The sequence below is a fragment of the Ambystoma mexicanum genome, chromosome 7q (assembly GCF_040938575.1).
Source record: "Ambystoma mexicanum isolate Mex_15411 chromosome 7q, UKY_AmexF1_1, whole genome shotgun sequence".
Classification (NCBI taxonomy): domain Eukaryota; kingdom Metazoa; phylum Chordata; class Amphibia; order Caudata; family Ambystomatidae; genus Ambystoma; species Ambystoma mexicanum.
The window spans coordinates 758,838,516-758,864,067 of NC_090941.1; the positions used below are offsets into that span (position 1 = coordinate 758,838,516).

A 25,552-nucleotide genomic window follows, 5' to 3' on the forward strand; every position below is an offset into this window, starting at 1 on the left:
GAACTAAGGTATTTTGGGAACATAGTACTATTGTTTTTTGTGTTGCAACTGTATCAGCTCACACCTCTCCTGAAGGGTATAGGCTGCCCTCAGACTGCGCTACCAAAAGAGTGAAAATAAGTTATACCTGTTGGGCTTGCCTGTTTCACTTTTATGATTGGGATCACTGCTGCATGGGTATTAAGCACGTTATAAATAACCCATCATATACATCACAGCAAGGTGTAGGACTGAATTGGCAAAGGGACTGTGGCTCCCATCTGCGATATGTCAAGCTCCCACCCCACCCCCCATGTGGATCTGAATAAAATATGTGTAACCTTCATAAGCAACTTACAGAAACATTGGCAGGTGGTCCACTGAGGCCCATTTGCAGATTGCAGTGTGTTATTGGGGCACTACTAGGGTAACATATTGTGCGCTAGCCCTTGGTGTTCCTTTTCCCCGCCGCTTGTGCTTTGAGTCGGGGCAGCATTCTTCCTCCGCGTTTTGTTCAAAAAATGTGTTGGTCACATTGTTATTCTTATTCAGATCTCTGTTATGAACTGTGCACCAACCTGCGCCCAATGTTTTCAGCTCTGTGTCGTCCTGCTTCCATTTGTGCCTGAGCTGATACAGAAAATGCTTTTGTTCCACATGTGTGTGTTTATTTCTATACATTTTTCCCCCATCTTCCATAGTTAAGTGTAGTTTGCTGCTCAACCGTAGTATGTCCAAAAGGGTAGGGTCTTTCAGTCACCCTTTGTGCTGGCTCAGGCGCCAGAGAACTCTATGGGGTATGCCCGCCGTGCAACTGGTGTTCCAGTGAGGTTTCAGCTTGCTATGTACACACGGTATTCCCCTTTCTTCTTTTCAGATGGCTATGCGCTTTAAAATGTGGTTGTCGTATAATTTACGACCTGCCGTGTCGAAGGGTCACGCCTGCTTTCCCTCTGCTGTTCCAACATACAATGCTCCTGGCGGCATAAATTCTTTGCAGTTTCTGCCTGCGGCCACTTATCTCCCCATATGTTGTGGCCCCGTGTGTTCCTGCTTCCAAATGAAGCCCACGTTGATTTTAGGAAGGCTCTGGAGCGTTTCAGCAGTGGTACGCAGAGATGTCGGAGGGGTTGGGTAAAGTCAGTCATCTGCGCGGGCCCTCCAGGCTGCCGTGGTTTCCTCACCCCCTCTGACCTTATGAGATTCCATTTCCCTTTTCTGCAGGCGCCAGTACGCTGGTGCTCCTTTTTCAGCTTCCCTGGTCGCAACTGGCAGAAGCGCCCAGCGTTTTGATGTGCCAGCGGGGTTGACGAATTTATTTATTTATGCAATGTTTGTCGGGTATCAGACGAACATTGCATAAATAAACAAATTAACACGTTGTGGCTGAGGACTGTAACTACCTCTGTTGACCCCATGGGGTCACCAGAGGAAGTTACAGTTTTACGCACAGGCACATGTTTTTTTTTAATTATTATTTTTTTTTTACTCAAGAGTTGTTCAACATATGGCCTCGCGGGCCACATAAAATGGCTTGGAGGGCCGCATTGTGGCCCGTGGGCCGTATGTTGGACAACCCTGCTCTAGATCTTCCAGTCCAAAAAGACCCCGGATGCCTAAAGAGATTGTGGGTATGTATGAACCTAAGTTGGATGTATTAGATTGGCTTGCTATGTTTGAATATAATCATGGGCTCCAGGATATCACAGGGAATCAGTTGATCCCCTGGTTATTCTCTAGGCTCCCCCCTGTTGCATCCGATGTGGTAATGGAGTTGGGGGAGGAGGACTATGAATGTGTAAAGCTAGCTCTGATAGCTAGATTTGGGAAGACTCCTTCTCAATCCCTTAAGAGGGTTAGTACCCTCAAAAAGCATGATAGTACCCATTGGGCTACTTGGGTGAATGAATGTTTCAAGAACTTGGAGGGATGGATTAAGGGTTATAGAGTTAACACTTATGAAGGAATGGGAACTCCTGTTATGATGGAGTCTATCTATGATGCTTGCTCTCCTGAGTTCAGACAGCACTTGGCTGATTCAAAGGAATTAGATTCTAAGAAACTAGCTAAGGCTGCTGACTTGTGGGTTGCCAACAGGGCTACTCACAAGGATTCAGGGGTAACTCAGAAAAGGATGAGGGAAAGCAGCCAAAGAAAGACAACAAACAGAATTCAAATAATTCCAATTCCAAAGAGGGCCACAAACAAAATTCTAAGGGTAAGCCCAACTGATCATTTGAAAGGGGATCCCAGATGTAAGGGTAAACCTTCAGGGGTCCACACTGTCTCCTTAGCCTTCGCTCCAGAGGAGGAAGTACAGATGGCCAGTGGAAACTTTCAACTACTGGCTGATGATCCCATTGGAGTCTCAGCTAGGGTATCTTTAGTATCTCTAGGGTTGTGGCAACAACAGAATTTAGATGTGTATAATTCTATCCCTCCTAATACTAAAGAGTATTATAAAGACAGTGTCATAGTCAATGGTCAGGAGACTCCTGCCATTAGAGACACTGGGGCCAGCATAACTGTGGTGGACAAATCTTTTTTCAAGGTGGAGGATGTTGCTAAGGCACACAAACGCCTCACCAAGTTAGCTAGAGGGCCTGTGCAGATGCTTCCCCAATTACCAGCTCTCATCCAGTGCAATGAAGTGACTGTCAGGATACCTGTAAGTGTACAATCAGAAATACCAGGAAGGGTGCTGTTGGGCAATGATCTGAAAGACCTGGGAGTAGTGTCAAGTACTCCCAGACCTCCTAGTAAGAGATTACAGGAGCTTACCAGACCTGCAAGGGAGAGGACCCTGAGGGGCTCTCCTGAGGGGATGATAGAAAAATAAATCACTCCTACACCACTGGAGATATTAACTGCCATTTCCAAGCAACCAGAAGCAAAGGGGAAACCCAAGACTTCCAGGAAAAAGACAGCAGAAAACACTCCAGTACTGCCAACCAGGAAATCTCCTAGGTTAGCAAAAATCACACCTGTGATTCCTCCTCCAGCTCAGGCTGAGAGTGAGGTACAACCCTGTGTGGTTGAACTAGAGCCTGAAGACTCAGATCTAGTAGGAGGCCAGGAACTCATTGGAGATCTTGACCCTGTGGACCATCCTGAGCTGCAGTCGTTACTGGCAGAAGGTGGACCCCAAAGGGCAGACTTCAGTAAGGGACAAAGAGAATGTCCAACTCTGGAAGGTCTTCGCCACCAGGCAACTTCTCAGCTTGAATGGCAAGAGCCTGGGAAGTATAGGTTACACTGGGAAGATAGCCTCTTCTATAGTGAACCAACCGAGTCACTCCCTGGGGACTACAAGAGACTTGTAGTACCCCAAGCAAACAGACTCCAATTCTTGCAACTAGCCCATGAGATACCTTTGGCTGGTCACTTGAGCTCCAAGAAGACCAAGGAAAGGCTCTTTCTCTACTTTTATTGGCCTAAAATAGGGGCTGAGGTATATAAGTATTGCAATAGTTGCCACACTTGCCAAACCTCTGGTTTAAGTGGCTCCAAGAACGTGGCACCTCTAGTGCCTCTCCCTGTGGTGGGAGTACCATTTGAGAGGGTAGGAATCGACATTGTTGGTCCCCTTGATCCTCCAACTTCTTCAGGCAACAGGTTTATACTTGTTGTAGTAGACCATGCTACTAGGTTCCCTGAAGCAGTTCCTATGAGGACTGTTACAGTTCCGGCTGTAGCTAAGGCCCTCCTTGGTATTTTTACCAGGGTTGGGTTTCCTAAGAAGGTAATATCCGACAGGGGGTCACATTTTATGTCCCACTACATGAAAGCCATGTGGAAAAATTGCGGAGTTACCTACAAGTTCTCAACAGCATATCACCCTCAGACAAACGGATTGGTAGAAAGGTTTAACAGAACCATGAAGAGCATGATAGGAGCTTTAGAGGACCCTCTTAAGAAAAAGTGGGATATTTTACTGCCATGCCTTCTCTTTGCAAATAGAGAAGTCCCTCAGGATGGAGTGGGTTACAGTCCCTTTGAACTTCTCCATGGCCCTCCGGTCAGAGGTCCATTGGCCCTGATCAAGGAGGGGTTGGAGAGTGATCCTTCCCCCAAGCCAGTCAGAGTCACTGACTATGTGATAGGACTCCAGAGGAGAATGTCGCACATGATGGCTGAGGCAAGTGATAACTTGAAAGCAGGTCAGGCTCTGGTCAAGCATTGGCATGACCAGAAGGCCAACATTGTTGGGTTTGATCAAGACCAGCTAGTTCTTGTTATGGTACCAACAAGGCAGAGGGCCTTGCAGGACAAATGGATGGGACCCTTTTAAGTTGTGGGAAAACTTGGAGAGGTGAACTACCTGGTGGATTTAGGCAATCCTAAGGAGGCTCCTAGAGTCTTTCACATCAACCGTCTAAAAGCTTATGTCGCGAGACCAGAACTGGGAACTTTGCTTCTAGCTTCAGCTCAAGAGGAGGAGGAGCGTGAACCTCTACCTGACCTCCTCAGAGGCAAACCTTTAGATGAGAAAATAGAAGGAGTCAATCCCTCTTCTAATCTGACACCTGAGCAACAGGAAGAGTGCAAAGTTTTGTTGAATCAATTTGCCTCCCTGGTTTCTCTAGCACCAGGCTTGACCCCTTGGGGCCAGCGTGATATTAAAACTGGTGACTGTTTACCTGTCAGAAAATGTAAGAACCCACATCAAAGGAGAGGTCAACAAGATGCTTGATCTCAGGGTAATAGAGCCCTCTACTAGTCCATGGTCTAGCCCAGTTGTGTTAGTACCAAAGGCAGGATCCAACGAATTGAGATTCTGTGTGGACTATAGAGCTCTAAATGCAGTCACTAAGACTGATGCCCATCCTTTGCCCCGGAGAGATGAGCTGGTGGATAGACTTGGTTCAGCCAAGTTCCTCAGCACATTTGATCTCACGTCAGGCTATTGGCAAATAGCCCGGACTGACCATGCCAAGGAGAAAACTGCATTCTCCACTCCAGTTGGCTTATACCAATTTAAGGTGATGGCTTTTGGACTAAAGAATGCACCTGCTACATTCCAAAGGATGGTTAATCAGGTTCTGAATGGGATGGAGGACTTCTGCATGGCATACTTGGATGACATTGCAGTGTTCAGCCCTACTTGGAAAGAACATGTTGACCACCTAGGATTTGTTTTGCAGGCTTTGCAACAGGCCCATCTGACCATAAAGGCAAGCAAATGTCAAATTGGTCAGAGTAAAGTGGTCTACCTTGGGCATGAGGTATGAGGTGGTGAAATAAGGCCTTTGCTCAGCAAAATTGAAGCTGTGCAAAATTGGACAACCCCTTCTACTCAAACCCAAGTGAGAGCCTTCCTAGGCCTCACTGGGTACTACAGGAATTTCATTGAGAACTATGGATCCATAGCTTCTCCACTGAATGTAATCTCTTCTCCTAAGTTCCCTAGAAAGGTCAAATGGAATGAGGAGTGCAATCAGGCCTTTCAAAGCTTAAAGAAAGCCCTTTGTCAAGCTCCAGTTCTCAGAGCTCCTGACTACCACCAACCCTTCATTGTACAGACAGATGCTTCCAATATAGGTATAGGTGCAATACTCAGTCAACTGGATGAGAAAGGTAGGGAGCACCCCATTTTCTTCATCAGTAGGAAACTGAAGGAACCTGAGACAAGGTGGGCAACTATTGAGAGAGAATGTTTGCCATTGTGTGGGCTTTGAAGAAGTTTAGACCATACTTATATGGATCTACTTTCATCATTCAAACAGACCACCAACCCTTGAGATGGTTCATGCAAATGAAAGGGGAAAACCCAAAACTGCTAAAATGGTCAATCTGCCTCCAAGGGTTTGATTTTACCATTGAGCACAGGTCAGGATGTCACCACCAAAATGCTGATGGTCTCTCTAGGATGTTTATGACTGACTAGAGGTGTGAGACTCATCCAGGAGTGGATTAGATCCTCCTGTCCCTTAGTCTGGGGGGCAAGTGTTAGGGAGAATTCTCATTTTATGGCTAATTTCCTTTACCTATAGAGTCCCCCAGCAGCTTTGCTGGATTTGAAGGGTTTGTTTATTTTTACCTGCTAAGAGTGAGACTCTTTTTCCCACTCTTAGGCATTTTTGCTATGTGTGTTCTGGGCTATTTTTCGTGTTTAATGCCTATGGGATTTTCTCTCACCCATACAAACCATCTTTATGCACATGTGTTACACAGGACCCTCCGTGCAGTGACACAGGGGTGTCGTAGCGACCCCCAAACATAGACTCCATACCCTGGGACTGACTACTGTCTCCCAGAGCATGTAAAGTCTCCATTGACTTTACTAGTCAAATCTTACGAACTTAACCAGTACAGCCCATCTTACTATGGAGGTACTGGAAAGGGTTAATAGTTTTTCCCTTAGGTTCATTTTCGAAGGGGTACCTTAAAGTCCCGCTCTCTAAAGTTTCTGGCTGGTGGCAGTGGTTACTACCAAAAATATTCAACCGCAAATATTTTCCTATGGGATTTTCCCATTGTTCGAGGCTAATACTTTTACTGACGGCCTCTAACATACCGCCGGTTTATTTTATTATTAACTTTACTCCGGTAGGTTTTATTTGCCAAAACTTTAATATAACTTCTTTTTCGAGTCTTACTCCATACTCCTAACCCAGGTCGGGGATCCTTTGTTCGCTCTTTTGGCGGGCTTCTGCCAAGAAGCCCTCCTTTCGGTGCCTCTGAGTCTGGGGTGGGTCTGTTGTTTGGGAGGGGGAGTAGAACCCCTGGACAGAGTTGCCACAGCAACTCAGGTCGCACTCTAACCTGATAGGCTGGAGGGTCTCCCGCCAAGAAGACCACTCCACTGTGTGAGTGACAGCTATGCTGTATGAATGGGTCTCTTTCTGCATAAAAGAAGGGTCCTGAGGACTGGAAGAGCAAGACGTCGCCACTGGAACTACGGGACCGCAGGGGAGAGAAGCCACAGACATCTTCAGCATCTACACCACCGGTAAAGCCCTGCCGGATCGTCTCGCCACTTTTCTTCCACACGACGAGAGGAGATCTTCATCAAAAGAGCCTTCTTCCCTTGAGCTGGTGGGAACAACCAGTTCACCCATCGCTTCTCCGGACCTGCCTTGGTCGAATCGACAGTGCCCCGCACTTGGAGACCGGATAGCCAGGCAGCTATCGACCCGGACTGCGATTAAAAGGAGCGTACCTTTTAAACTTTGTTTGGCAGCACCGCGGCTGGTTTTCATCCCTGGGTAGTGCAGTGACTCGAACCTTCCTCCACGATGAGAGCCTCTCTTCCTCTGCTGGACCCCTCGAACTGCAGGAACTACCAGGAACAACCGCCACCGCAGGAGCCACTTCTTCACGTTTAAGGTACATTGTTCCGCCAGGCCTCCCTTCTCCCGTGGTAGCCCTAAAGGTGTTTTAAATCCTTTATCTACTTGTTGGGTTGGCCGCCCTCTCTCTTAACATTGTCTTTCGCCTTGCATCCACCTCTTCAATATTTTTCTACTAAAGACTTGACTGCAGCTACGAGAACATTTTTGCTCCTAAGCTTTTGGTCCTGTATCACTGACTCTGGCTCAGGCCTATTGACTCTGGTTGATTTGTTAGATCTGCTCTCAATAGATTGGTTTTCAATGAGAAATGTGTTGATGCACCTAAATCTTCTAAACCCCTCTTCCTTCCTACTGTTTTAACTTGTGGAGTGCCATTTTGCTCAGTTTTCATTCACGTATCTTTCTGCTAAAGTGTCACTGTGCATTACTTATTCACAAAACTTCAAGGAAGTGTTGCTAGGGGGTGTCTGAAGATATTTCGGTTTAACTTGTGCTTTCCCTCCCTTTCAGTAAATTGTTAGAGTGCCATTTGTAGTTGGCTTTCACTGTGCCGTTTTGCTCAGTTTTCACTCTACCGCAAACTTGTCTACAATTGAATAGGGAGTTGTATATACTTTTCCTTGACTAAACTTGACTTACTTTATCAACTGTGATTTATGTGTTGAACTAGATGTGTATAGAATAAATATTCTCTTTTTGATACAAAGCTTTGGTCAGTGTTTCCTTGTTCCAAAGTACTGTGATACCTATTGTGTAAACCCTGAATACTGCTCATCTCCCTCTTGAGATAAATCTGACTGCTCAGCCACAGCTACCAACTAAATCTTTGGGGTACAGACTGATACCAAAGGGGATTTATTGCTCTCACCTGTAGTCCTAATCTGGTGTAGTGCTCCCTAAGGGAACTGCACTGGATTCTGCCTAACACTCCCTATTTGGTGTTCTCAAAACAGAAGGTGGCGTGCAGCCATCTTTTTTTCCGTAGGTGCTTTCAGATGTCCATCTCTCTCAAAATTCCATCTTCCTGCCTTTTTTTCCTCCTCCTCATCCTTCTAAGGCGGATGAGCGGTTCCATCAGCTGGACTATGTGCAGACTCTCAGGTGCTGACTACTGCGTCTTATGAATGAGGGATGGTAGGCAATATGACCAACTGTGCATGGGTTATGCTGGTTCCTATGCTGGCAGGGCTATGATCAAACAGATAATAAAAGAGGAAAAGGTCAGCCTTAGAAACAGTGATGGCGCTATACGTGGATATTATTGATCAGGTTGACACCTGAAAAAGAGTTTGAGATGCTGCAACTGAGGGATGCCACAGAGGCTGACCTGGGCTCAGAAAACTTGAGAGGAAAAGAGCCCTCCTGCCGCACTTCTCAAAATTAGGTGATGACTCTAATAGTAGATTTCAAAGAGATATTTAATTTGAAGTTATCAGATTCAAGTATAGATAAGACAAACAAGCCTTAATATGGTGGCGAAAGCAAAAGGTAAATCACAAACAGAAGAGTTCTTATAGGAGTATTATGTCCATACACTAGTATGTGATGCTGATATTGTATCGAAATCTAGTTGGTTTAAAAAATAAAGTGCCCTTAGTTGCGTTCACTAAGTATTAAGATAGTGATCCTGGTTTCAAGAAAAAAAAAAACATTTTTATCTATTGGAGATGATTGCCTAAATTGCTGGCGCTAAATCTTCAAAGTAGATTGCACATTGGCTGAAACTTTAAATGTACTTAGTTGCCATCACTAAGTTCACTGGTGCTTTGATGAGATCAGTTAGTTTCCAAATTATAGTATCCTTAGTTGTGTGCACTAATATAAGATGGAGCAAAAGCAAGGTGCTTTGATGAGATCCAGTTAGTTTCCAGGTTGTAGTATCCTTGGTTGTATATACTGATGTGAAACAGAACAAAAGCCAAATAGTTCCTCTATTTGTGTGCACTAGGTGTTGAAATAATACTCTTAGTTTCAAAAAGAAAATTTGTAGATATAGTTGAGGCTTGAAACGTCCTGAAAAATAAATTGCACATTAGCTGAAACTTTAGGTGTACTTAGTTGTCGTCACTAAGTTCACTGTACAACTTGACGATGTAGAACAGGGCAAAGCAAGATCGTTCCTCTAACGATGTAGAACAGAGCAAAGGAAGATGGTTCCTCAACACGTGTTTCCCCACTGCTAATAAGCGGCGGTTCTTCAGGAGGATTGTGATATAGATTAATGATTTTTTAGAATCTAAGAGTAAGAAGGAGAGTAGAGGTCAGATGGAAGGCAGCATGGTGTCCTATGTTAAGTGACACGTTGTATCTGAATATGATGTCAAGAAGTAAAAATAGAATTTATACTCACTTATGTGTAGGGTCAATGGTGTTGATATAAAGGTTACCACTCTATATAAGAGTGCGTAGTTTGGTCTGTAGCTCAGGTTCTTTTCTGTGGAGAAATGGGTGTTTTTAGAAAGCTTGTCCTAATACACAATATGACTGTGTGTCGAATCTCAATGTACGATGCTGTTGTATATATGGGCTCAGGTCTAATATTTATAAAATATTTCCATACAAAGTGAAAATGATGGGAAAGTAAAGATCAAGCTGCAAGTATAAACGAAAAAGTATTAAATAAAGGATAACTGAAGGTGCATAATGTAAAGGTAGTGTGAATTACATGGACTAAAATAGAAAAAAAGGGGTAAAAGAGACTATATGTAACAGGTTGACTGGAATAATGTTACATAGATTAAAATGAGACTATTCCAGCTTCTTGCTTGGAAAGGAGTTGCTTACCCATAAATGGATGGAGGTCCTGCCTGTTCGGATGCTGCTGCCGTACTGACAAAGTGCGGTATTAGCGAATATATACTATTTTCGCGGGCCGACGCGAGCGTGATGATGTCACGCGCACGCACGTTATTGCGCGATGACGTCATCACGCCCCCGCGACCGCGCGCTAATGCGGGTCGGCTTGGATATCAAGTGTTTGTGTCTATGTATACAGATTGAGAAGAATGTGAAGGTACGGAGCTTGAGAAAGGAAAAAATAAATGAAATGAGTGAAAAACGTGAGGATACTAGTGTATAGTATTTGGTGTATCCACCATAGAGTGGTAGACACACCAAATACTTAAGCTATAAATAAATAGCATGGTAATGACTAAAGCAAGCGAATGCTGATAGGCAAAATGGTGTTTTAAATAGTCACACTATGAGTGCTGAGCCAGGTAATGGCTAAAATACGATGTTATGAGGAAAGATAGATAATAGTCGCAATGGATAGGATTATAAATGTGCTGATAGAAAAGCACACATAAGTGTTGACCTGGTGGTGGCTGTACTAGCTATATTAATCCTGGTGCTTGCCGAACTTACTGGGTGATGTGCGATAGCACTTGAATTGATATTAGTGCTGTATAGTTCGAAAAACCAAAATGGAAAACGAAAAACAGTGGTTTCAATAAAATGGGATATTAAGAAAGAAAAAAGCACACATCGGTATTAAGCACACATAGATGTTAAAACCTAGTGGTGCCTTACCTATCTAGGTGATGTCCGATGTCACTTGTGATGATATGGGTTTTGTGAGGTCAGAAGGAAGATAAAAGGAAGCAGTGGTTATATTAAGTGGAATCATAGGGCAGTCACAGGGATGGACGAGAGGGAGGGCCATTGCAAGGAAATATAGCATAAGGTATGTGGAGATCCAAGGAGTAAAGTGAAGAGGATGGTTGGGAGCAAGAGTCTGGAGCAAGGTGGTTCTGAGGAGATGGGAAAATTAAAGACGGGAAGGGTAAAAAGATGTTCAAATGAATCAGAGTATACTAGAGTATTGGTTTACAGAAAGTGAAATAATATACTGCTGAACCATCAGATTTGTCTGTTAAACATGTCGAACATACAGTAGATCTAATCAACATTACGGAAGAAGATGATCAGTTCACAATAGACCAATTCATCGAGGAACAAAACATTGCATCAGGCTTAGCAATACAGACAAAACTCAAAGATAAATCAAAATTTGTACCGATCTTGCTTCCGGAAAACGTTATTGACACCTTCTGTAAAGTAGTCCAGAATGAGCTCAGAGATATCTATATCAACAACAACGGCAATTGCCATAGAAAATCAACACAACGTAACAACCTTTCAACTTCACAAATTCAAGCACTCAAAGACCTCAAAAACAATCAAGAAATTACTGTTAAATCATCGGATAAAGGGGGAAACATAGTGTTACTGAAAACAGATGACTACATAAAAATGGCCCTCACACATCTCAAAGACCGCAATTGCTATGAAATAATTCAAGAAAATCTGTTTGCCAAAATGGGGGAAACTTGGAAAACCATGAGCAGTCTTTGGAAAGACCGAGAACTACTATCAGAAGAAGAATATAAGTACATGACAACAACACATCCAATAACACCAACGATCTACTTTCTACCGAAAGTCCACAAACAATTCTCAAGACTACCATCAAGCAGGCCAATTATCAATGGCATCGGATCTATCACAGAACATATTTCAGAATATATAGATCACCAACTTCAACCGCTGGCAAATTCACTTGCATCCTACATCAGAGATACAACCCATATCATTCAATTTACAGACAACGTACCCTGGAGCAAAGAATATTGGCTGATAACCATGGACGTCACATCACTTTATACGAGTATTCTGCATGATAAAGGACTTAAAACCACTGAGTACTTCCTGAAAACCTGTTCCATCTCTTTCAACGATCACAATAACATGATTTTAGAAATGCTTCAATTTACGCTACAAAACAACATTTTCACTTTCAACAAAACCCTCTACCGACAGATACAAGGAACTGCCATGGGCGCAAAATATGCCCCATTGTACGCTAATCTGTAAATGGGACACTTTGAAATAGAATTTGCATGGCAACATCCATCATTCACTCACCTAAACAATATTATCTTTTGGGCCAGATACATTGATGACATCTTCTTAATTTGGAACAGAACGATACCAGCCTTTCAGGACTTTTTCAACTACCTCAACCACAATACCTAGAATCTTAAATTAACCACAGAATACAGTCAAACAGCCATCAACTTTCTGGACATTACCTTCTACATTGAAAATGATACCATCTGTACAACGCTCTACACCAAACCCACAGCTGTCAATAGCATTCTTCATGCAACCAGCAGCCATCCCAAACACATCATTCGCAATATCCCCTTTGGTGAAATTTTAAGGGTAAAAAGGAATTGTACAAAAGAGGATGACTTTACCAAAAAAGCTAAAACCACAATAGAAAAATTCATCACAAGAGGCTACCCTACCAAACTTGTCAAGAGAAGCTACCAGAAATCCTTATCAAGGACCAGGCAATCACTGTTACAAGTCAAAACTAAAACTAACCCAATCATCACCAACATTGACAGGAAAATCGGCTTCATTACAAACTATAGTGCCAACAATCTATGTATCCGGAAAACACTCACCAAATATTGGAATATTCTCAAATCAGATCCTGATCTTACGACACTTTTGGATGCCAAACCAAAAATTACATTCAAGAAAGCTAAAACCCTCAAGGATGAACTAAGTTCATCTCATTTTGAAACTGATGTCGCCACCAGGAATCTCAATCCACCAACCATGTGGCTACAAAAACCAATTAAAGGCAATTACAAATGTGGACAATGCTCAATGTGTAAGTACTCGGACAATGCCAGAACTACCATTACCAAACCAAATGGCACCATCTACACCATTCAACAACTCATCAACTGTAACAGTAAATTCACAATATATGCCATTCAGTGCCCGTGTAACAAGTTCTACATTGGGAGCACCATCAGAAAACTTAAAATCAGAATCAGCGAACATATTTGGGCAATCATCAATCAGGACTCAAGATCTCCATTAGCCACCCATTTTCAGCAAACACATCTTCCGACACAGATCAACCAATTGAAATGTTTTGGAATTGTCAAATTAAAACCTGCCCCTCGTGGAGGTAACATGGAACTAAAACTCAGACACAAAAAGCTCGCTGGATCTGCCTAATGGACACTTGCAACACAGGTCTAAACAGCGACCAGGAATTATGTCACTTTCTGTAAACCAATACTCTAGTATACTCTGATTCATTTGAACATCTTTTTACCCTTCCCGTCTTTAATTTTCCCATCTCCTCAGAGCCACCTTGCTCCAGACTCTTGCTCCCAACCATCTTCTTCACTTTACTCCTTGGATCTCCACATACCTTATGCTATATTTTCTTGCAATGGCCCTCCCTCTCTTCCATCCCTGTGACTGCCCTATGATTCCACTTAATATAACCACTGCTTCCTTTTATCTTCCTTCTGACCTCACAACACCCATATCATCACAAGTGACATCGGACAACACCTAGATAGGTAAGGCACCACTAGGTTTTAACATCTATGTGTGCTTAATACCGATGTGTGCTTTTTTCTTTCTTAATATCCCATTTTATTGCAACCACTGTTTTTCGTTTTCCATTTTGTTTTTTCGAACTATACAGCACTAATATCAATTCAAGTGCTATCGCACATCACCCAGTAAGTTCGGCAAGCACCAGGCTTAATATAGCTAGTACAGCCACCACCAGGTCAACACTTATGTGTGCTTTTCTATCAGCACATTTATAATCCTATCCATTGCGACCATTATCTATCTTTCCTCATAACATCGTGTTTTAGCCATTACCTGGCTTAGCACTCATAGTGTGACTATTCAAAACACCATTTTGCCTATCAGCATTCGCTTGCTTTAGTCGTTACCATGCTATTTATTTATAGCTTAAGTATTTGGTGCGTCTACCACTCTATGGTGGATACACCAAATACTATACACTAATATCCTCACGTTTTTCACTCATTTCATTTATTTTTTCCTTTCTCAAGCTCAGTACCTTCACATTCTTCTCAACGTGTATACATAGACACAAACACTTGATATCCAAGCCGACCCGCATTAGCGCGCAGTCGCGGGGGCGTGATGAAGTCATCGCGCAATAACGTGCGTGCGCGTGACGTCATCACGCTCGCGTCGGCCCGCGAAAATAGTATATATTCGCTAATACCGCACTTTGTCAGTACGGCAGCAGCATCCGAACGGGCAGGACCTCCATCCATTTATGGGTAAGCAACTCTTTTCCAAGCAAGAAGCTGGAATAGTCTCATTTTAATCTATGTAACATTATTCCAGTCAACCTGTTACATATAGTCTCTTTTACCCCTTTTTTTTCTATTTTAGTCCATGTAATTCGCACTACATTTACATTATGCACCTTCAGTTATCCTTTATTCAATACTTTTCGTTTATACTTGCAGCTTGATCTTTACTTTCCCATCATTTTCACCTTGTATGGTAACCTTTATATCAACACCATTACTTCTTGACATCATATTCAGATACAACGTGTCACTTAACATAGGACACCATGCTTCCTTCCATCTGACCTCTACTCTCCTTCTTCCTCTCAGATTCTAAAAAATCATTGCTCTATACCACAATCCTCCTGAAGAACCGCCGCTTATTAGCGGTGGGGAAACACGTGTTGAGGAACCATCTTGCTTTGCTCTGTTCTGCATCGTTAGAGGAACCATCTTGCTTTGCCCTGTTCTACATCGTCAAGTTGGACCTATCAGTGAACTTAGTGACGACAACCAAGTACACCTAAAGTTTCAGCTAATGTGCAATTTATTTTTCAGGACGTTTCAAGCCTCAACTATATCTACAAATTTTCTTTTTGAAACTAAGAGTATTATTTCAACACCTAGTGCACACAAATAGAGGAACTATTTGGCCTTTGTTCTGTTTCACATCAGTATATACAACCAAGGATACTACAACCTGGAAACTAACTGGATCTCATCAAAGCACCTTGCTTTTGCTCCATCTTATATTAGTGCACACAACTAAGGATATTATAATTTGGAAACTAACTGCATCTCATCAAAGCACCAGTGAACCTAGTCATGGCAACTAAGTACATTTAAATTTTCAGCCAATGTGCACTCTACTTTGAAGATTTAGCGCCAGCAATTTAGGCAATCATCTCCAATAGACAAAAATGTTTTGTTTTTTTCTTGAAACCAGGATCACTATCTTAACACTTAGTGAACGCAACTAAGGGCACTTTATTTTTGAAACCAACTGGATTTCGATACAATATCAGCATCACATACTAGTGTATGGACATAATACTCCTATAAGAACTCTTCTGTTTGTGATTTACCTTTTGCTTTCGCCACCGTATTAAGGCTTGTTTGTCTGATCTATACTTGAATCTGATAACTTCAAATTAAATATCTCTTTGAAATCTACTATTAGTGTCATTACCTAATTTTGAGAAGCGCGACAGGAGGGCTCTTTTCCTCTATGATCAAACAGACCCTGTCAAGTGGTTCATCCTCTGCATCTCAGAATGCTAAAGGGCTCAGCACTCAATCAACAAGAGGACTGGCTTCCCCCACTGTCCTGCAAAGAGAAGTACCTGTCTGGTAAATTTGCTAGGCATCTAAATGGGACTCACTGCACACGTTTGCAAAGCATTATTGCTTGGATTCCCAGTCAAGGTAGGACGCTCGATTGGGAGAGCAGTCCTTCAGAGTTTTCTGGTATAGGTGGTGTCTTTGCTCCTGTCACTCCTCTAGATATGCGTTCTGCAATGGGAGTCTATCAGAGATGAGGGATCTGTGCGAGGAAGGAATCCATTAGAAGAACTAATTACTTACCTCTCTGTAATGTTCTTTCTGACAATGTTTCCACCCTGGAGTTCTCATCTGCCACCCAACCTGCCTCTCTTGGCAGCAAGCTTGTACACCCTTAGTTCTGCGGTCCCTCACCATCAGTGTGCTAGGAGAAAAGGGTGTGTGCCTCAATATATACTTGCCATGATGTCATATCAGATCTGGGGCGCATCAAGGCATCAAGCAGAGCTGACATGGAACCGCGCTGTGTCCCCCGGTTTCGGGAAAACCTTAAGAAGAGCAGTTGTGCTGGGAAATAGATATCATAGATGTGGAATCCATGGGAGGAACATCCATCATAAAGAACATTGGAGAGTTAACTAATGTGTTCTTCTTGACTTCACACATATTGGATCTTCAGAATATTTTTGACTTAATAACTTCAAAGAATTGTGTGGCAATTTGCCTCATGACTTTTCCTTTTAATACCATAAAACCTGGCTTGTTTGAGGACCTTACAGACAGGAATTTCGAACCACTGCATTAGTGACTCTGGAGATCCAGGAATGCCACTCATTTCATAATGTTGACCCTGGGGTAGACTAGAGAGATTCCCTATGGCATCCTCCCTCTTACCCCATCGGCCACCTGTGTATTTTTGGCCCAATCACCCAATTGTTAATCCATCAAAGGCCAGGTGCCAATATCCATGAGAGGCAAAAATGGTCTGCGAGCCCAAACCTCAAGTATCGACAGGAGTCATGACAGGGAGCAGGCACCAGAGGGTGCTGTCCGTGGGTGCTACTGTTTAAGAACTTGCAAACATACTGGTGTGTAAACTATGCATGAAGAGGTGGGAGAGCTGCTTGTGAACAGCAAGCTAACGTTAGAGGCATCAGAGAGACAAGGAAACCTGCAGTCAACAGGGACACCTTACTCCCAAGATGGCGGCCCACTGCTTTATCACTTCGGTCTGTGGAGAAGCGGGTAAGTAGTGAACTGTTTAAAGTGTACATTGCAGCAGAAGGGGTATGTTCCAAGAAACCAATTATACACTCCCATTACTGCCTGGCTCCAGGTACACTTCATTAAGCCATTAATGCCCCAATTTATCCAAGGGACCTAATACAAAAAGGGGTAAAATAGATTCAAATAGGCTAGTTTTGGCAGCACAAGCTTCTAAGTCCAAGCTCCACTTCTCGGGAACTCTCTTCCCGCTCCCATATGCCTTTGCCTTACTGACAACTATGCCTCTTTTAAAAAAGCCATTAAAACCCATCTCTTCAATCTCAGTTCTGATAGAGTTACCTCTGCTCTCTGCTTCTCTGGTTTCTCTCTTTGCTTGTTTGTACGTCTCGTCTGGTTATGTGTGCGCCCTGAGGCTTGTGCGTTGGGCATGTGGGCGCAGTACAAACATTAAAATAAATAAAATGAGGGACTATAAAAGAAGAGCGTTGTTGCAGGGAGAGTAAGGAGGGAGATGTTATGCTGAGCGTCGCGCTGGCACTGCGTACATGTTTGTCAGAGCTCTTGTTGTGACGATGAAGCCAGACTGCCAAAAGGTTTTGCCAGGAAGAATATGCCGAACAGGGGACAAATCCAACACCCACCTCTTAATCCGAAACGGGTTGGTGCTGGGTCAACTCCCAACACCACAGGATATCTCTCCTGATTTTCCGTGACATTGGAACAGTGCAAGCACTGACAGGGAAGGCCACACTGGTGTCCTGGTAATTTCTTGTTCGTAAAAGATGATTGCAGGCGCTGGTAAGTAGGACCACTCGGGAGATCCGGTAAGCACTGGATGACAATGGTGATTCCAGCCCAACAGGGAAGCTCCGAAGAGAGAAGGCAGGGCTGGCCGACAAGTGCAGCACGCAAGGGAAGAAGAAAACCAAGATTGACAGGCAAACAAAATGAAAAGGGCTGGAATAGCAGGGATAGGATGTCCAACCAAGAAGGCAGGGGAGGGAGAGTTCCTGGCTGGGCAGAAGGAGAGCAGCCACTGGAGAAGAGGAAGACAAGGAGAACAGGAACTAGGCAAGGGACGGAAGGATGGCTAGAAATGGAGCAAGCTTCAGCAAGGCAAGGACGAGGCAGGAACAAGCCGCATTGAGAGGCGAGCATCCGTCTCAACGGTCCCTTATCAGGAGCTACAGGACGAAAAGGAGGCTTGATGCGGGATCTTCCGCATGGCCCATAGAAATGGGCACATGCGCCACGATGAACACGGCCGTGCGCAGTGCTGAAACAATGGCGGCGCCCACAGAGCCTGGATACCGCACCAGACGATTGCGGGAGAGGCACCATTGAGGATAGAGGCGCCAGGTCGGGACCCTGCGGACCCGAGGTCCCTCGACGATGAAGCCGGTAAGTGGCATGACCGGAGAAAGGACAGAGTGCAATGATGAGAATGGAGTTGGAAGAGGGAGCGAGCAAGGAAGAGGAAGGAGAGTGCGGAAGGAGAGTGCAAGCGACAGGTTGGAGTTGGAAAATTGAGAGATCAAGGGGGAGGAGGAAAGAGAGCGAGCATGGGAAAGGATGCCGTTGGACTAGGGAATGAATATGAAAGTGGGGAGCAGTGAGTAACATGTCAGAGGAGTGGTGTAGAGAGAGGAAGGGTAAGAATTGTAAACCAGTTGAGAGGATGAGACAGACACTCACTATGTTGGCAGGCAAGGACCCTTGCCCAGGACTTGGTGGGAATCCTGTCCCAGATCATTCCCAATATTGAAAGCCAGATCTGAGATGGAGGGAAAGTAGAGGGAGCCTTCCAGGGGGCTAAGTACTCTGACTGAAAGGGTAGAAAGCATCAAACTCCTTCTGCTTTTTTGCTTGCTGCCGTTGTCTGGGGGTGCAACAGTGCAACAGTGGCTGCAGCCTGAAATTCCCACCAGGACAGATGGGGAAGAAATAAACAGAATGTCAAACTATAACCCTCAGGAGGGCCATTTTTGCCACAGGCCAGACAGAAGTGCCTTGTGTGGACCACTTAGGACGATACAAACCTGACCAGAAACTGTTGTAGACTTGAGACCTTGGTCTTGGGACCAGGATCGTATTTTAGTCTTGTTTTTTTTTAAAATTCAATTTTTATTGATTTTTTTAAAACAGCATAGGTACACAAATTACAAGATTTGGGCAATCGCCCTCAACAAATCAAACTATAGGCCATTATTCCCTGCATTTGTTCCCCCCTCCACCCCCTGCCACCCTCCCCACACAGTATCTCGAGCGCTGCAGTCTGCTTATAGAAATGATGCGGCATAGGGCAGCGTCAGTCCGGGTTTTCTCCGCCAGTGGTCAACCGGCTTTCCAAGTTCAAGGGCCATTCGTTCCATGTCGGGGCTTGTTTTTGGGCCGGGCCAAGGACGCTTGAGGGTCTCAGGACGTGGCCTATGTATTGCCAAACACCTCTTGAAATTGCAGCCAGTCTGTCTCTATTTGGGAGCTTGAACCATGTAAAGCCGCTGTAAGTCTTTCCATAAGGAATATGTCTTTGGCAATCATCACCCATTCTTTCTTTGTGGGGAGGGCGGGCCTTTTCTACGTTCTGGCGCGAGCCGCTCTGGCTGCCAACAGTAGGGAGTGAGAGGTCCAGTAATTTTTCCCAGTGGTCATCCTTATGCTGCAGGCCAAACAGTATCAACATCGGGTCCAGTGGGAGCACACCTTTTCCCGCCTCCTTCAGCCAGCTGAGGACTTCGGCCCAATAAATATGGACCTTCCCGCATGTCCACCACATGTGCCAATAGTTTGCCCTTTCCCCACACCTGTTCCAGCAAAGAGGGATTACGTCTGGGAACATCCTAAAAAGTGTGATCGGGTCATACTGCCATCTGTGCAGGAGTTTAACAGCATGGGTTTTGTATTGGCAGGAGATCGAGGTCTTAAATGATCTACCACAGAGTCGCCCCCAGAGACCGTCTCAGATCCTACAACCCAAGTCTCTTTCCCATTTCCCCCTGAGGCTTTTGGTGGTTCCCTCCCGGGGGGTTAAAAGGGCCGAGTAAAGGAGTGAGATGAGGCCTTTCATTTCTACATGGGTATCTAAGATTTTCTCAACTGGGGTGAGTTTTCTTTGTAATTTGGGCTTTAGTTTTGGTTTCATTAGGATTCCCTCAAGTCTCAGGTAGAGGAGTGGGGAGAGCCTACCTATTCGCAAGGATTCTTCAAGCTCCTGGATACTTATAAAGGACTCCTCCCTGACCAACTGACCAACTCTGCATAGGCCCGCATCAAACCAGGGCTGATAGTGTTCATGACCTGGGATTTCCTCTAAAACTGGTGTGGACCAGATGTGGCTCATGGGGGAGGGCCAAGTGGTCACCTTCTCACCGTGTCCCTTACCCTCCAGCGCCTTCCACATTGTTTCTAGTATTGGGTGATCCCTGATTCTCCTTGGGAGCTTTTTCATCGGGACCCATAACCACTCACCCACTCTGACAGGGCTCAGGAGGGAGTTTTCAAGAAAGACCCATTGTTTGTTGGGGTCCTCTCTGAGGTGGGGGGCCAGGGTTCTGAGCTGGGCTGCTCTGTGGTAAGTTTGTAAGTCTGGGAGGCCGACCTCCCCTCTATCCTTGGGGAGGGTGAGTGTTTCATAACCTATTCTTGGTCTCTGGCCTTGCCATATGAATTTTGTTATGTGTTTTTTGGCTTCTTTAAGGAGTGCTTCTGGGGCTTCTAAAGGGAGCATCTGGAAAATGTACAGGACCCTGGGGAGGAGGTTCATCTTTACAGCATTTATCCTTCCCATCCACGAGATGTGCCCCTTACTCCATGTCTCCATATCTTTGAATAAGTTGTCAAACAGCAGGGGGTAATTTGCCTGGCTTAGATCTTCGTGGGGCCGGACGATGTTGATCCCCAGGTATTTAATCCCTTCGGTACTAATTTGAAACCCCAGGGGGGGCAGTTCCGTGAGGTCCCTGTCTGCATCTGGGGCAAAGGGGAAGATCATTGACTTCCCTATGTTCATCCTGAAGCCTGAGAATTGGCCAAACCGTTCAATAACCCGAACGGCAGCCGGGACCGAACTAGTAGGTTCCCTCAGGTGGAGCAGTATGTCATCTGCATAGAGGCCGAGCTTGAAGGTCCGACCTCCAACGTCAATACTGCGGACCATCGGGGCACATCTGATGTACTCTGCGAGTATTTCCATGGTCATGGCGAACAAGATTGGGGAGAGGGGGCAGCCCTGCCTCGTCCCCCTTTGAAGGCTGAATGTTTGTGAAAGGCGACCATTTACCGTGACTCTAGCAGAGGGGTCTGTGTATATAGCCTTAATGGCTCGCCTGATTCCCTCGCCAAAGCCCAGTTTGACAAGGACTCCGTGTAGAAACTCCCAGTCCACCCTGTCGAATGCCTTTTCGGTGTCGATGGCCACCAGGACAGGGTTGTCTCCCTTCGGGGCCGCTTCCCTCATCAGGTGCAGGGTTTTTCGGAGGGTGTCCGCCCCCTGTCTCCCCTGTATGAAGCCCACCTGGTCGGAGTGGATGAGTACCGGCATATGGCTGTCTAGTCTCGTGGCTATGATCCTGGTGAACAGTTTAGCGTCCACATTCAGGAGGGAAATTGGTCTATATAACCGGCAGTCTGTTGGATCTTTGCCCTCCTTCGGGATCACTGTTATCAGTGCCTTGCAAAAAGACGGAGGCGCACTCCCGGTCCTCATGATATTTGTGAATAGGCCTGCCAAAAACCCTGCTAGTAGGCCTCCAAAGGCCTTATAGAAGCCTGCGGTGAATCCATCCTCCCCGCGGGCCCTGCCCAGCTTAAGACCCGATATTGCCTTGAGTACCTCCTCGCTCGTTATTGGGGCGTCTAAGGCTGATGCCTCTGGGGTGTCCATCACAGGTAATGTTACTCCTCCGAGGTATGATCCCAGTGCCTCCGCCTCCACTTCTCCTTCCCTCCCGTAGAGAGTCTCATAAAACCCCACGAACTCCTCCACTATTCCCTCGGGATCTGTTTTTGTCCCCTCATCCCTGCATGAGATCCTTGACACCCATCTATCTCTCCGTTGGCCCCAGAGTTTGGCCGCCAGCATGGCGTCAGCCTTATCCCCTTTTTCATAATACCTTTGACGCAAGTGTTGGAGGCCCGCTACAATTTTCCCCATCTCCAATGCTCTCAGCTCTTGCTTTTTCTCTCTTGCATCCCCCAAGTCCCTTTCCCTCTCCTTATCACTCTTCCCTTCAGATTCCTCCAATGCTATTATCTCCGCCCGTAGCCTATGAACCAGGAGAGTCCTGGTCCTTTTTTTGGAATCCCCCTCTCTAATCAGAACACCCCTCCAGGTCGCCTTTGCTGCTTCCCAAACTGTCTCTATGTTGACTTCACCCGTGTTATTCAGTTCAAAATATTCATTGATTGCCTTCTCCATCTCCTCCTTAAAAACCACATCCCTTAGCAGGAAGTCATTGCATTTCCACAGGGATTCTCTGGGTTTCAGACCCAATACACTACTATCTGCCCAGACCATATCGTGGTCCGACCAGCTAACCGGGCGGATGATGCAGGACTCCACTCGGCTCATGTTCTGGTGCCCCATGAAAAGGTAATCTATTCTCGTTCTAGTGCCATGGACCGCTGAGTAGAAGGTGTATCCCTTTCCCTCCGGATGCAATTCCCTCCATGTGTCCACGAGCCCATAGCCCCATATCAGCTCCCGGAATTTCCCCTGGGGTCTACCCCCTCGGCTGCCTAGCGGGATGGCCCCTCCACTATGATCTAATTCCCGATTTGCCCACATGTTAAAGTCTCCACCCAGTATAAGGAGCCCCTCTGTCCTGGCCATTCTCTCCCATCGCCTCTTTCAGAAATTCAACCTGGCCCACATTAGGACAATAGATAGCTGCTAGGGAGACCCTGGAGTTGTGCAAGTCACCCGATATAATCATGGCTCTACTGTTCTCCCTCCCCCACCTGGTTACCTCTGTGAGTCTCTGGTTTCTCTGCAGGATGATCCCGACTCCACTCCGTTTCGTGGGAGCGGATGCCCAGAAGGTCTGGCCCACGTGTGCTCCCGGGATGGCCCTCTCCTCTCCCATGACCGTTCTAGTTTCCTGTACGAAGAGGATATCTGTTTTAGCATTCTTCATTTCCCTCCCCAAGAGGGAGCGCTTTGCTGGGGAGTTCAGACCCTTTACATTGAGTGAGCCAATTCTCAGTGACTCAGCCCGGCCCCTATTCTCATTGTCTGCCATTGGGTCCTTGGCCCTCATTACGACCCTGGCGGAAAGTAACTGACCCGACCGCCATAGCGTAAATAGCGTTTCCGCCATTGCACGATGGAGTAAAGTGCGGCCAATTATGACCCATCGGGCACGAGCATTACGCCATGGCGGAAGTGCAAAGTCCGCGATGGCGGAAATGTCCCCAAAACGCCCCTCTCCGCCGTCGTACGGCGCCCTAGGTGCAATTCCGCCACCCATCATAGCGGTCACCGTAATGAGCGCCAATCGCAAAATACGGTGACCGTAAATATACGGAAACGGAAGTAAAAACATGGGGCCGGAACGGGAAACAGCACGCCGCACAACTATAAAATCAGAATCCCAACACAACCATTAAAAATCCGACCCTGAGACACATCCCAACCCGACAGCCACCCTAGTTAAAACAAACAAAATGGGAAAAGTAGCAAAAAAAGCGTGCGACCGCAAGCGGCAGGTCCACTTCTCCCATGAGGAACTCACCGTGCTCACAGAGACCCTCCAGGAGAATGCTGCCGTCGTCTTCTCGACGCAAATGACCAGGACGGCACTTGCGAACAAGAAGGCCACATGGGCCCTGGTGGCACAGCGGGTAAGTGCGGTGGGGACCGCACCCCGCAACCCACAGCAATGCAGAAAGCGATGGGACGACTTGCGGATACGCGTACGGAGCATACTATCGGCCAACCGTAACATTGCCACAGCTACCGGGGGAGGATCGGAATCACCCATCAAGTTGACCCCCTGGGAAGAAATCTGTGCCTCCACCATTGGAATGGAGAGCATAGAGGGAGTCGGAGGGATGGAGAAAGGAGTGCAGACATCCGAAGAATCAGGTAGGTGGGCCAAATAAAACAATGCTAAATCCACAATGTCCAATCATGTGAAGTACCATGTGGCCACATAGTGCAACAGAAACACATGTCCAGGAGAACGGCCACATACATTGGCCAGATAGCGCACTTTAAAAGTCACATTAAATACATAAATAATTAAAAATCCTAAAAACACCCTCTACACGTGCAGCATGCACACCCTAACTGCAGGCTGCAAAACAACTGCATCCTCAATCCACACAGAAATGAAACCACCTCCAAGGCCCTGACCCAAATCACCCTCAGGTACCACCCCAATGCATGTGATACATTGCCATTCCAATTTCCACAGACCCATAAATAACGCTCGCCCTCCTTTACTCCACCACAGGGTCCGAGTCAAACGACGAGCTGCAGGACACCCCTACCAGCACACCTGCAAAGAGGGCCAAGACCAACGGCCAAAGACCCTCCACCTCAGCTGCACGGATCAAGACACGGCAGCAGCACAAATCAAGTGGCAGCACACAGGAGGGGACTTCAACAGGCACCCCAGCAGCCAGCATGCCCACACCAGCAGCACCACAGGTCCCCCCAATGGATGCCACAGAAGGCACTGCTTCTGATGGCAGCAGCACCATAGGTGACACTGCATTAATGCCAGCATGCTCCGACACAGACAACGGTGCTGTCGATGTAGGACCCATCCATGACCTGTCTCAATCCCCCTGTTTGTTTCATCCCCTACACCATGAGGATACCACGCAGGGGCACCCACAAGACGACTGGCCATCCCCCACAAGCCCTGTGGCAAGGCAACATGAGTTGATCAGCCCCTCTGTGACACCACCGCAAATGGCCATGGCACAGCAGAGGCAACAGTCCCTCGACCAGGTGATCGTGCAACAGCAGCAACTGGCCACGCTCCTCAAGGACCATGCTGATGAATGTGGGGGTACTAAGGCAGCCATAGAAACATCTACTGAGACACTTAGGGCACAAATGGAGAGAAGCACCGAGAGCCTGAGGGTACAAATGGAGAGAAGCACAGAGAGCCTGAGGGTACAAATGGAGAGAAGCACCGAGAGCCTGAGGGGGGAACTGCATGCGACGTCCAAAGACGTATGTGCTGAACTTGCCGCTGTGCGCCGTGGGCTCACTGAGCTCTCACAAACCCTTAGGGACATGCATGGACGTGAGCAGGCAGAGACATCATCCGTTGCAAGTTCCGTCCAGGGCAGCCCCCAACGTAGATCTGGGAGGAACCTGCGCTCCACAGGCAGGGGTGCCCCTGATACCCGGAGAGGGGGCTTGCAATAGCGTCTGCCCACTGACAATGAGCATCTTTGGACACTGGTGTTCGGGGGGGAGGTCGGAGGGTGGAGGGGGGGTGTTGGGCTTTCTTGGGTGGCGGGTCGATGGGGTGTGTAATATAATTTCACATATGCTATAAACATTTCATAATCATCCAATGAGACGTGTGGACATTGATCTTTGTGTACGAGGCCTTTATAGGCGTACAGTCCACATTGTGCATGTTCCAGACACAC

The 25,552-nt window shown here is 46.1% G+C and overlaps 1 protein-coding gene across 2 annotated transcripts in view; it reads left to right on the forward strand.

The window, feature by feature from the left end:
- ALKBH8 (alkB homolog 8, tRNA methyltransferase) overlaps positions 1 to 25,552 on the forward strand; it is a 1,077,261-nt gene that overhangs the window by 786,187 nt on the left and 265,522 nt on the right. The gene's annotated exons all lie outside the window — the stretch shown is intronic.